Source organism: Helianthus annuus, chromosome 4 (assembly GCF_002127325.2).
Source record: "Helianthus annuus cultivar XRQ/B chromosome 4, HanXRQr2.0-SUNRISE, whole genome shotgun sequence".
Taxonomy (NCBI): domain Eukaryota; kingdom Viridiplantae; phylum Streptophyta; class Magnoliopsida; order Asterales; family Asteraceae; genus Helianthus; species Helianthus annuus.
The window spans coordinates 15,406,875-15,421,259 of record NC_035436.2 but is presented as its reverse complement, the minus strand read 5'-3'; the positions used below and the strand labels follow the sequence as shown (position 1 = coordinate 15,421,259).

The window sequence follows — 14,385 nt, the reverse complement described above, 5'->3', positions numbered from 1 at the left end:
TAATGTACCTAAGGTCCTGCAAGGCATGCAGCAAATAATCAACAAACTAGTTGAGCGAGTTCACAGTAAGTTCATAGTATAGAGTGCATGTTTAACTAGTGGGGGTTTCCCAGACTAGTGTGTACTAAAGGTGGGGGCTTCCCAAACCTTGTGTTCTTATTACTGGTGGGGCTTCCCACGTTTATCCTTGCTAATGAGGGCTTCTCATTAACGGTACTTACTAGACTACTTCCAACCATGTGTTCTTCTTTACCGAGAACAGGAATACGTACTGGGTCACGTAGGCTTTACGTGACGTGCCCTTCCCCGAGGACATTGGTACGCGTGGGGGCTACGTAGGCTTTACGCAGCGTGTCCTTCCGACCCGGAAGATAGTAGAAGGTATTGGGTTACGTAGGCTTTACGTAACGTGTCCTCCCGACCCGGGAGACAAATGGCAAATACTGGGTTACGTAGGCTTTACGTAACGTGTCCTGACTATCCTGAGGACGATGGTCTATAGTCTAGAGTATGCGTAAGTACGAGTAATTCTTTTCCAACATATCCAACCCAATTCCCAACCCGGGAATCCCATGCCTTGGCTGTGTGAACTCACCTTGGTTTGCTCGGCAGATACACAAAGAGTACAGGTAGCAAGTAAATGGTCAACCACGTCCTATCATGGTTATTATACAAGTCAGGTTTTGACCTCAAATTATGCACGTATAAGTCATGGTATACTCTCATGCACGTAAACAGTCAACATGTCATAAACACCACTTGTGTGATTCAAATATCTAAGCCCGAATGATAAACAGCCCAAATAACATATCGGCCCGAACAGATAAGCAGTCCAATAGCATAACAGTCATAAGTCCAATTAGCAGTCAATCGAATTGGGCCCGTGACAAGGTAGGCCCAAAACAGTGTACGAGCAGCTAGTCTCGAGTCGCAACCGGGATTACGAGTCATAACAGCTGATTACGAGTCGCAACGGGTGGTTACGAGTCGCAATGGTGATCTCGGCTTGTCATGGTCTGGTTACGAGTCGCAACCAGACTCGCAACCATGGTTTCGGCTCATGCTGCTATGTGAGGTTCCGAGTCGCAATTGGAGATACCGAGTGGCAACCGTGTGTGCTATCAATTATGTAACAGATTACCATAATCATACGCAACAATCATTCCGTGATTCTAGCAAACAACTTAGGCAGTTTCGGATTTCAGATCAATCACAGAAAATTAATCAGTTTTTTTATAACACATTCAACCTGTTCATACTCATCATCAAGAACAACAATCGGACCAACCTACCACCCTAGACCGAATCATTTAACTATCATGTAACATGCCATGTAATTTCGAAATCACAATCTCACAACCGGTTTAATCAACACATCCGAACTAATCTTCATAAAGCCGAGCATACATATAACCGATTTCATGTCAAGTAACCATATAGCTTAATCATTCATGAGAACCGATTAACATTACCAATTAACATCAACATTTAATCAATATTACTAGCATACACCCTAGTTACATCACATAACAGAATGATAACAATCAACATGATAACACATATAATCGAAATATATCATCATCACTAACCGGATTAAAGAAGGAGAAGAGGGTGATCCGAGTAGTGTGGATCTTGTGCCGTCGGGTTCCAAGTAAAACGAGAGAGAGAGCAAGAGCTTCTAGGGTTGTGTGTGTGTTATGTTTTGTAACAACAATGAGAATCAAACCCTTACCAAAGGGTTTAGTGTTTGCGAGTGGGGAGTGGGCCGAGCCCACTCGGCTGCCTAATGGATCCGTATACAAGGTGTGGCCCAAAAGGCTTGTGTGACCGGTTCTAATGTGCGGTTTGGGTTTGGCTCGATTAACATGCAACCATATATCACACAATGCACATAATAACACACGTACTCACATAATTATATAATCAAGTTCACATAGTACGTAACATCATAACATTCGTTAACTCAAAGTGTCGTATAAGCACGTAACGTTACATCACAGTAAGTCTAAAGTTCGAGTTGTCACATTATCCCCAACTAATTGGAAATTTCGTCCCGAAATTTGGTATGCACTCACTGAGGAAGCTAGGTAAGTTATAACGTTCACTGGTTTTCCTGGGGTGTCACATCCTCCCCCCGTTGATCTGGAATTTCGTCCCGAAATTCCGAAGTAGTAGCTTCAGCCTCAGTAGTGGTAGCATTGGTTTCGAATAACTGGGGGTACTTTTCTGTCATCCTGTCTTCGCGTTCCCAGGTGTACTCTGGGCCACGTTTGGAGTTCCAACGAACTCGAACAAGAGGGATTCTCTTGCTTTTGAGGACCTTCACATCCCGGTCCGTGACTTCTACTGGTTCCTCGACGAACTGCAACCGCTCGTCGATAGTGAGTTCCTTAAAAGGAATGATGAGGTTTTCATCTGATAGGCACTTCTTTAAGTTCGACACATGAAAAACATTGTGAACTGCCCCGAGTTCAGCTGGTAGGTTCAACTTGTATGCTACTTTGCCAACCTTTTCTATGATTTCGAATGGTCCGACGTATCGCGGATTCAGTTTGCCCCGTTTGCCAAAACGAACCACACCCTTCCAGGGTGAGACTTTTAATAAAACCCGGTCCCCGACCTGAAATTCCAAAGGCTTTCTACGCTTGTCCGCGTAGGCTTTCTGACGGTCGCGTGCTGCCGCCATGCGTTGTCGTATTTGTGCTATCTTTTCTGTGGCGTCCACTACAATCTCTGGACCCGTGATTTGACTATCCCCCACCTCTGCCCAACAGAGAGGTGACCGGCATTTACGCCCGTACAATGCCTCGAATGGAGCGGCTTGGATGCTGGTATGATAACTATTATTGTACGAAAACTCCACCAAAGGGAGGTGCTTTTCCCAGCTGTTGCCGAAATCAATGACGCATGCTCTAAGCATGTCTTCAAGCGTTTGGATCGTTCGCTCAGACTGCCCATCCGTCTGAGGGTGGTATGCTGTGCTCATGTCTAATCGTGAGCCGAAAGATTTGTGCATTGCTTGCCAAAGTTCTGACGTGAATCGTGCATCGCGATCCGAAATGATAGATGTGGGCACCCCGTGCCTTGAAACAACTTCTTTAAGATATACGTCTGCAAGAGTGGAGAACTTGTCCGTTTCCTTTATAGGTAGGAAGTGTGCAGACTTGGTGAGTCGGTCCACGATCACCCATATGGTATCATTCCCACGCTGGGATCTAGGTAGGCCTGTAACGAAATCCATGGAAATCTCTTCCCATTTCCATTGCGGTATCTTAGGCTGCTGAAGTAGGCCAGCTGGTTTCTGATATTCAACCTTGACTCTCGCACAGGTCAAGCATTTTCCAACGTACGTAGCGATGTGGGCCTTCATACTAGGCCACCAATAAGTAGTACTGATGTCGTGGTACATTTTATCCGACCCTGGATGTACCGAGTAGCGAGACTTGTGTGCTTCATCCATTACAAGTTCGCGTAGACCGCCATAAAGTGGGACCCAAATACGCCCCGTTACATAGTAGGCGCCGTCTGCCTTCTGTTCCATTTGCTGTCGTGAGCCGCGTAAGGCTTCAGCCTTGACGTTTTCGGGCTTCAATGCTTCTATCTGAGCATTTCGTATCTGTGTAGGAAGGCTAGACTGAATCGTAAGCTGTAGCGCTCGCACGCGCCGAGGTAAAGTGTCTTTTCGACTAAGGGCATCAGCCACAACATTGGCTTTGCCTGGATGGTACTTGATGGCGCATTCGTAATCGTTAAGTAACTCAACCCATCTTCGTTGACGCATGTTCAAGTCCTTCTGCTTAAGGATATGCTCGAGACTCCTGTGATCGGTGTAAATCGTGCACCTGGTACCGTACAGGTAGTGTCGCCATATCTTAAGCGCGAAAACAACAGCTCCCAGCTCTAAATCGTTCGTCGTGTAGTTCCATTCATGAACCTTGAGTTGACGAGAGGCGTATGCAATAACCTTGTCGCGCTGCATTAACACACACCCAAGTCCCCGAATGGATGCATCACAATAAACCACGAAGTCATCTGTGCCCTCTGGCAAGGAGAGAATAGGTGCACTGCAAAGCCTATTCTTTAGGTGCTGAAAAGCAGTCTCCTGGGGTTCTCCCCAGCGATAGGTAACACCCTTCTGTGTCAGTAACGTAAGCGGCTGAGCAATCTTCGAAAAGTCTCTAATAAACCGTCTGTAGTAACCTGCCAGGCCCAAGAATTGGCGTATTTCTGTCGGTGTACGCGGTGCAGGCCAGTTCCTGATCGAGTCTACCTTGGATGGATCAACATGGATCCCATCCCTGTTCACCACATGGCCTAAGAAGTGGACTTCACGAAGCCAGAAGTCGCATTTAGAAAGCTTGGCGTACAGCTGTTCCTTCCGAAGAAGTTCCAATATCAGGCGAGGATGCTGCTCGTGCTCCTCCTGACTCTTGGAGTAAATTAGAATGTCGTCGATGAATACTATGACGAACTTGTCAAGATAGGGTTTGCACACCCTGTTCATAAGATCCATAAATACATCTGGCGCGTTCGTTAACCCGAACGGCATGACGAGAAACTCGTAGTGACCATAACGAGTTCTGAAGGCTGTCTTGGAGACGTCCTCATCCCGGACTCTCAGCTGATGGTACCCCGACCTCAAATCTATCATCGAATAGTAGCACGACCCTTGCAACTGGTCGAATAGGTCGTCTATGCGTGGAAGAGGATAACGGTTCTTCACCGTCACCTTGTTGAGTTCACGGTAGTCTATGCACATCCTGAACGTACCGTCTTTCTTTTTCACGAAAAGTACTGGAGCTCCCCAAGGCGAAGAGCTTGGACGAATGAAACCTTTTTCCAAGAGCTCTTGCAGCTGTTTTGACAGTTCCTCCAATTCCGATGGAGCTAGACGATACGGTGCGCGAGCTATGGGTGCTGCTCCTGGAGCGAGCTCGATCTGAAATTCGACTTGACGATGAGGCGGTAAGCCAGGTAAGTCTTCAGGAAACACCTGAGAGTAATCGCGTACAATTGGAATATCCTCCAATTTCTTTTCCTTTGCTGATGCGTCTGTAACGAGTGCCAGAACGGCAGTGTGCCCCTTTCGTAAACATATCTGAGCCTTCAAGAGAGAGATGATGCCAACCACAGCACCACTCTTGTCGCCTTGAACTTCTAGAGGTTCCTGACCCGAACGAGGAATGCGAATAATCTTCTCGCTGCATAAGATTTCTGCCTGGTGTTGGGATAACCAATCCATCCCAATCACGACGTCGAAACTACCCAAAACTATGGGAATGAGATCAATAGAGAAAGCTTGGCCAGCTAGGATAAGATTACAACCCTGAACTATGTGCGTGGCTTCTAGACTTTTACCGTTAGCTAACTCTACTACATGTTTGGTGGGCAAAAGTGTTGGTGCACGTTTTAGCAGTTGACACATTTTCACAGACATATAGCTTGTATCCGCACCCGAATCAAACAAAACAGTAACGTAAATATTGTCGAGGAGAAACTTACCCATAACTACGTTGGGATCGTTCACTGCGTCGCCTCGACCTAGTACGAATGCACGACCACGAGCTTCATTGCCGTTGTTGTTGTTTCCCCCGTTGTTGTTATTCCCGTTGCCCTGGTTATTGTTGTTGCGATTCTGGTTCAACTGAGGGCAGTCGCGTTTGAAATGACCTTTAGCCCCACACTGGAAACATCCCCGGTTTCCACGCTGTGGCTGCTGTTGCTGTTGCTGGTTCTGTGGAGCTGGTTGCTGAGGCTGCTGATTCTGATTTGCAGGACGAGGACTCCTACAATCTTTAGCCTCGTGCCCCATCTTAAGACACCTTTGACAATGACCCTTGTTACACGGGCCATTGTGATGTCTGTGGCAATTGTGGCACTTAGGTTGACTTCCCTGATATCTCCTCTGTCTGTGACCACCAGAGGATTGCTGACTGGGACTCTGATAGTGGTCGATCATCTGCTGCTGAGCTTGTGGCTGAACAGTCGCTGAACCCCTGCTGGAATCTCCATCCCATTTTCTTTTGCTTTCGCTAGTAGTAGCAGGAGTAGCTGAAGGAGTGACTGTAGCAGTAGCGTTGACACGCTTAGGCAGTTTATTCTGATCCACTGCCTGGTCGGTAATGCGATGAGCAAGGCGTTGAATTTCCTGGATGTTGTCGAGGTTAGCTGAGGTAACATGGCTCTGAATTTCCGGCGCCAATCCCTTGAGATACATCTCAATGCGCTTGTATGGAGGGTCTACCATAGTTGGACATAGCACGGCCAGCTCCTTTGACCGTTTAGTATACGCTTCGATCTCTGACCCAACCATTTTCAGATTATACAACTCGTCTTCCAGCTTGTGAATATCTTCACGTGTACAGTACTCACGCTTGATGAGTTCCTTGAAATCGTTCCATGGGGTGGCGTTAGCAGCTGCCAACCCTAGAATTTGCACCTGCGCGTTCCACCAGGTTAACGCGATTCCTTCCAAGGTGCCGGTAGCAAACTTGACCTTGCGAGCCTCAGGGCACTCGCACATTTCGAATACTGATTCTAGCTTTTCAAACCAATGGAGGAGTCCCACTGCCCCCTCTGTGCCACTGAAAGAATGTGCAGACAGGCTGCTGCGCGTGTTGACCTATTGTGTACGAATAGGACGAAGTTAAATACGAGAGTTAATGTAGGATCCAAAGATCCTAGTGTGTGCCTATACTGCAGGATATACTACCTGCTTGAGCTGCTGCAACTGCCGCAGCAACTTGAGCTTGAACGAGAGCCTCTAGCTGGGCTTGAGTCATGTTGATTCGTCCAGACATGATCTTCATTGTAACAAGTAGCATAGGTAAGAATGGTTCGCGAATAGGGCGATGACAGAAAAGTGTAAGCACGTAGGGATTCTCATGCTATAGTATCATGTGTATCTAAACGTAATGCGAGCAACGTTCTAAGCAGTTCCAGCAAACAGGCAATAAACATAAACCTTATTACCTAGGACGTCGAGTCTTGCACGTGGAGCGAAGCGTCGTTGTGGATCGTTGAGAGCACTGTTCTGGTTATAGTCCGGTTTTAATAAAAACGTTTTCCCATATTAAAACCAAGTTCTCTATAACCAATGGCTCTGATACCAATCTGTCACACCCCCAAAATCCACCCACGGAGTACCACCGCTTGGGAGCGTGACTGGCCAGGATCAAGCCATCAATCATATCAAACATAGCATTTAATAATCAAAGTAATTAACGTGATTCATCATGACATGATTGATGTTTCAAAACCAAACATCGTTTAAATAGCGGAAGCATAGTATGTAATCTCAAAATAGTTATAAGTTCAGATAAAGTTCATGATCCAGATCCCACAACGACCTGCTCCTCCCTGTGCAAGCTCCATAATGTACCTAAGGTCCTGCAAGGCATGCAGCAAATAATCAACAAACTAGTTGAGCGAGTTCACAGTAAGTTCATAGTATAGAGTGCATGTTTAACTAGTGGGGGTTTCCCAGACTAGTGTGTACTAAAGGTGGGGGCTTCCCAAACCTTGTGTTCTTATTACTGGTGGGGCTTCCCACGTTTATCCTTGCTAATGAGGGCTTCTCATTAACGGTACTTACTAGACTACTTCCAACCATGTGTTCTTCTTTACCGAGAACAGGAATACGTACTGGGTCACGTAGGCTTTACGTGACGTGCCCTTCCCCGAGGACATTGGTACGCGTGGGGGCTATGTAGGCTTTACGCAGCGTGTCCTTCCGACCCGGAAGACAGTAGAAGGTATTGGGTTACGTAGGCTTTACGTAACGTGTCCTCCCGACCCGGGAGACAAATGGCAAATACTGGGTTACGTAGGCTTTACGTAACGTGTCCTGACTATCCTGAGGACGATGGTCTATAGTCTAGAGTATGCGTAAGTACGAGTAATTCTTTTCCAACATATCCAACCCAATTCCCAACCCGGGAATCCCATGCCTTGGCTGTGTGAACTCACCTTGGTTTGCTCGGCAGATACACAAAGAGTACAGGTAGCAAGTAAATGGTCAACCACGTCCTATCATGGTTATTATACAAGTCAGGTTTTGACCTCAAATTATGCACGTATAAGTCATGGTATACTCTCATGCACGTAAACAGTCAACATGTCATAAACACCACTTGTGTGATTCAAATATCTAAGCCCGAATGATAAACAGCCCAAATAACATATCGGCCCGAACAGATAAGCAGTCCAATAGCATAACAGTCATAAGTCCAATTAGCAGTCAATCGAATTGGGCCCGTGACAAGGTAGGCCCAAAACAGTGTACGAGCAGCTAGTCTCGAGTCGCAACCGGGATTACGAGTCATAACAGCTGATTACGAGTCGCAACGGGTGGTTACGAGTCGCAATGGTGATCTCGGCTTGTCATGGTCTGGTTACGAGTCGCAACCAGACTCGCAACCATGGTTTCGGCTCATGCTGCTATGTGAGGTTCCGAGTCGCAATTGGAGATACCGAGTCGCAACCGTGTGTGCTATCAATTATGTAACAGATTACCATAATCATACGCAACAATCATTCCGTGATTCTAGCAAACAACTTAGGCAGTTTCGGATTTCAGATCAATCACAGAAAATTAATCAGTTTTTTTATAACACATTCAACCTGTTCATACTCATCATCAAGAACAACAATCGGACCAACCTACCACCCTAGACCGAATCATTTAACTATCATGTAACATGCCATGTAATTTCGAAATCACAATCTCACAACCGGTTTAATCAACACATCCGAACTAATCTTCATAAAGCCGAGCATACATATAACCGATTTCATGTCAAGTAACCATATAGCTTAATCATTCATGAGAACCGATTAACATTACCAATTAACATCAACATTTAATCAATATTACTAGCATACACCCTAGTTACATCACATAACAGAATGATAACAATCAACATGATAACACATATAATCGAAATATATCATCATCACTAACCGGATTAAAGAAGGAGAAGAGGGTGATCCGAGTAGTGTGGATCTTGTGCCGTCGGGTTCCAAGTAAAACGAGAGAGAGAGAGCAAGAGCTTCTAGGGTTGTGTGTGTGTTATGTTTTGTAACAACAATGAGAATCAAACCCTTACCAAAGGGTTTAGTGTTTGCGAGTGGGGAGTGGGCCGAGCCCACTCGGCTGCCTAATGGATCCGTATACAAGGTGTGGCCCAAAAGGCTTGTGTGACCGGTTCTAATGTGCGGTTTGGGTTTGGCTCGATTAACATGCAACCATATATCACACAATGCACATAATAACACACGTACTCACATAATTATATAATCAAGTTCACATAGTACGTAACATCATAACATTCGTTAACTCAAAGTGTCGTATAAGCACGTAACGTTACATCACAGTAAGTCTAAAGTTCGAGTTGTCACATCCATATTATTAAGGAATAAACGTTGGCTTCCCGCCGCGGACTTATACTAGTGGTGTGTCATTTAACCTTAAACCCGACACGACTCGGGCGACTGAACGCACAACAAACATGTAAATCTTTTACAAGTTTAACTTTGATTAATTATTCCCAAGTTATAAAATGTTTTGTGCCTTGTGCATTTAAAACCAAATTTTTCAAACGTTTTCAAAATGAGTCAGTTAAATTGTATTTACCAGTGCAAACTGACGTATTTTCCCCAAAAAGATTAAGTGCAGGTGCTATACGCAATAGGTTGGTTTCTCCTTAGCATCATAGAGTCTCGCAAGCTTTGGGATGCATATATCTGTTGAACAATTTCTTTCTCTTTATTTTCGATCCGCCTGTGGATCTATTTCGACTATTTGTGATACTCGATATAACACTTAATGGTTGAAATAAATCTATTTTCATTTGCTTCCGCTGTGCATTATATATTGTGTTGTTTGACAAATGATGATATCAACTACGTCACGATACTCCCCCACCGGGCCCACCGGTGACACGTGAAAATTAGGGGTTTGACAGTTCAGCTTTGAAATAGCTGAACATAATTTATTCAAAATTTCTATTTACATTATTTTGTCGTCTTTTAGTTAAGACTCAAAACCCGAGTCTTTTAACTTTCCATCCGAGTTCCCGTTTCTCGGTTCACGCATGTGTTTAAATCCTTACCCACCAACCGGGTGTTTTACCGAAGTCGTTATTATTGCAACCCTTACGGTATGCATTATGACTTCCTTTCGCCTTTATATTCCTACTTTGTTCTCGAATTTGGCGTTTTACAAAAACGACCCATTTAGAGACGTATTCGCATTTTCCGGGTTGGAGTGTAAGTACACTCCTTCCCAATGCATATCTTGATCATTCTACATGTTTGCATTTTTCCGGGTTCGAGTGTAAGTACACCCCCTCCCTGTGCATATCTTAGTCGTTTTACATGTTGACATCTCCGGGTTCGAGTTTAAGTACACCCCCTCCCTGTGCGTACCTTAATCATTTTACATGTTTCCTTGCCCCCTTCTCTCGGGCTCATTTTTTTCTAATATGATACGCTTCTGTCACTCAGCTGTGCGTTTACATGATAGTCAAATATTTTGCTTATCTGATTCATTAGGGTACTTTTTATGCTAGTCCCATTCACCCCGTCCCTACTACATCGAATGTAAGTATGTCCATCATAAAAGTTCATAACATCATGTGTTCACTACTTACTTGGCCAGAGTAAGCGATCAACACATGACACACATGACCTTTTCATAATTTCCGCACTACACCCCATGTAAGTGACGCCTCTAATCTTTCTATATTCTTGACTTTCATTGGCAACCATTTATTCAGTTACTATTTAACAATTATTAAATTTACACGTTTCATTCCTAAACATATACAATGTTTCTCCTTTTTATCAAACTAATATATAATCACATTTGTTAACGTGATTGCTACTTTTCTCAATAGCATCGAATTGAGAGTTTTCCACTTGGATAATTACCCTAATCCAAGTTTCCACATGAACAAATCTTGTTACTCATTTGTTATTAATCATCGTGAATAACACATTTTCTATTAAATTCCTCTTGGAAATCAGGTTTTCCAAGTTCTATCATATATGTATGCAACCGTCATTACTTACGTGTTTGTTGCATATTACTACTTGTGCATTTAAATTTAAAAGTGTGCACCTGATAATGCTTGCTTTAACAGGGTCTCTTTGCCAATAACCTTGTTCGCGGTCGTTGCGCGATTTAGTCCTTGGGTGAGCATGCTTCTCTTGTCATACTTCGGACTGTTCCTCTATCATATCCGAAATTTGTTCAACCCTCGTCATCTTCAAATGCGAGTTTCCTCCAATTATAACATTCATAAAAGTTAGTAATGTCAACTTTATTAAATGCCCGTATCATAATACAAGGCTTTTCTACTATACGTGTTAACGCATGTAATTTTGTTAACTATATCTATTATTCAATTGAGGTATCGTATATTACACAATAACCCTATGTGTTGTTTACAATACTTTAACATGCTAAATCATTAAAATACACGTACTTACCGGATTTGCGATCAAGCCTCGAACCGAACACCAATCTTTATCAAGAGCATAAGGTTTAAGTCCAAGCATGGTTTTCCCCACCATACTTGAATCCCTTAAACCGGGGCTCTGATACCAACTTTTAACAACCATAAATTTATTTAACGGTTCCCGTAAATAATCACAATTTGCGGAGTATTTATATTAAAACATTCATGCTCAAATACGGGTTTATTAAAACTTACTAAATTTTAAAAGCAAAACTACATAGTGTAATTTAATTCATCGTTTTAAAAAGATGACGAAACAACTTGCGGAAGCTTTATTTAACGTGTGTTCGGTTCTTGTTGGACACTTGATCTTCATCCGGGGCTCTCGACATTCACCTGAGTTCAAAACCAACTTAAAAGTTAGTTTTGATATTTAAATAACTGGTATCACGAGGAAAATGGAGTCGAATAATCGAATTAAAGAAAAGAATCAGGAAAATCCAATATTAATCCCTTGGTCCCATAAACAAAAACTCAATTCTGGCCTCCACCGTAACTTACGGTGGTCACCGTAAGTTACGGTGGCCCCTGACTTAAAATATTTCCACCGTAACTCAGTAAGTACCTAGCGTAAAGGTTTCAGCCCCACCGTAACTTACGGTGGGCACCGTAAGTTACGGTGGCCCCTGTACCAGCCCATTCCAATTTTGCCGTTTTTGACACGAAAACTTTCGTATCTTTCAATCCGCTTGTCCGTTTTACGCGATTCTTTCTCCTACGCACTCGTAATTAAATTCTCCATCACATGGAGTTAAAATCCGTCATTCAAACTAATAAAATTTTAGATTTCTAAGTATTCGGTTTATTGTTCAAAATTAACATTTTGACCCGTTTGTGTTTAAAACCACTAACTCGATCCTTAGATATTTAAAATACATACACTAATGTATTTAACACACAAACCTTAGCCTAGGTTCATACTTTCTAATGAATTATGTATACACATAAAACCTTTTTGACCCATTTAGAGAGTGTTAAGCACTTTAGTCTAAGCCTTGCTCTTTTTCCTTTCACACCTCATAATTCTATATTCAAGGCATCTACTTATATCTCCTAATCGTAACGCAAGTTTCCAAACAACCCATATGGGTCGTTTGCCTAATATACCCGTCAAGGGCTTTTTGGTCAATTTTAGTCCCTCGATTTACGACGAAGGACTTCTACTAATAATTGACGACAACACCACCTTTAATTATAATTATAACTGTATGTACCTGGCTCGGGTCATAGCATTGACCCGTTTACATACCTCTTGCTTTAAATTCTCTAATTAGAGCAACGCAACATATGTTATTTCCTGTAATCACAAAACTCAACAAGTAGTCGTCAGTTATTATTGTCAAATGGTATTAACATACCATTTGACCCATTTAGTCGATATGACCATTTATCAACTTATGATGGTATATTGATACCATCATGTCTTTTTGAACCTATTCCTGTTCGCATCGTGAGTTCTTACTACTAAAAAGGCATTTTCTTAAATTGTTCGACCCGTTATAATTTTTACTAAATGGTGTCTTTATTTTGATCACTTATTATTTTTAATTATCAATTTGACCCATTCGGTTGTCGAGTGAATTCCATCACCTCAACGACATACCAACACAACCATTTTCTCTATTTCAATATCACACACATTTTACTATCTATTTTGACCCGTTTGGGTTGCCGAGTGAATTCCATCACTTCCTAGATTCACCAAGCGCAACTATTTTTTTTACCATAGCAACATTAAACATATTTAAGACTAAGCTTATCTACATAAATGTAACGAGACGATAAGTCGCGTACCTTTAAAGCGCTCCTTTCCAATGCGTGTTTCCACCGGCTTGTCCACTTGACGATCCGGATTTCCTTGCCTATAGAGTTCGACCAATATTGTTTAGAACTCCTTCCGCAACATATCACGCATAATTTGCCGTATAGTTCAAATATGAATTTTTATCCGATTCTCAACATATTAATTCTCACTTAGGCATTTTAACGAACACCTAGCGGGTCTGATTTTTATCTAACTAGAATCAAGTTCGTAACTTGTTATTTTCGCCTATTTATTCACACATTTTGGTTTCATGTCAAGCATGCATACAAACATTGAAATCATCATATAGATACCAAGTGATACTACTTGTGATAGGTATAACTCTAGTATTTAGCCTATTTTGCAAAACCCACTTAACCTATGAATGGGTTATCATAGATTTCATAATTTTTGGCATGATTCCTGCAACTATCAACTAGTATTCATTCTTAAACTTGTTTTCATTACAAGTTTCATCTATACATCACATAATTAAGCTCAATTTCGATTTTCACAATTTGTCTAGAACTTGAGATGAACCAAAAACACCAAAATTTGCATACCTTATGATCCCTTCAACGAGGTGATCACGAATTCGTGCTTGGAAATCGATTTAGACTAGATTGGAGCCCTCAATTTGGTGAAAATTGCAAGACTAGGGTTTGTGGGTGAGTTGGTCGCCCCTGTGTTTCTAGATCGATCCAGACACACACATCTAGTGTGTGTTTGGTATTTTATTTTTGTTTTTATGAAATTAAGTTTCAAGTTTAGCAACATAGGCCCCTCATCTTTTGTTTGTCATATAGTTTTGATTGTTTTAACCTTATTTCAAGTTATTTCTAGACTTGTAGTTAACTAGGTTATAATTTTCCTAGTTATTCATCTTGTTCAAAACCCCGTTTTATTTTAAGTCCCGTTAAATCTCGGGCCTTTTTATATACTTTGCTTTCTCAAAGTATTTCCCATCCTTTTAATAAATACTAGATTTATTTATTTAAATTCTAATATTCACCGGGTTAATTTTACCACTAACGGTATTTTACCCATTTTTACTATTAA

The 14,385-nt window shown here is 42.4% G+C and overlaps 1 long non-coding RNA gene across 1 annotated transcript; it reads right to left on the bottom strand.

Moving 5' to 3' along the window:
- Positions 1 to 11,825: 11,825 nt before the first annotated feature.
- On the bottom strand, positions 11,826 to 14,026 carry LOC110934403. The gene is made up of 4 exons (XR_002588307.1): positions 13,890 to 14,026; positions 13,317 to 13,384; positions 12,737 to 12,819; positions 11,826 to 11,858 (listed from the first exon to the last, which is right to left on the bottom strand). It is a non-coding gene; the product is annotated as an uncharacterized LOC110934403 (long non-coding RNA).
- Positions 14,027 to 14,385: the final 359 nt, after the last annotated feature.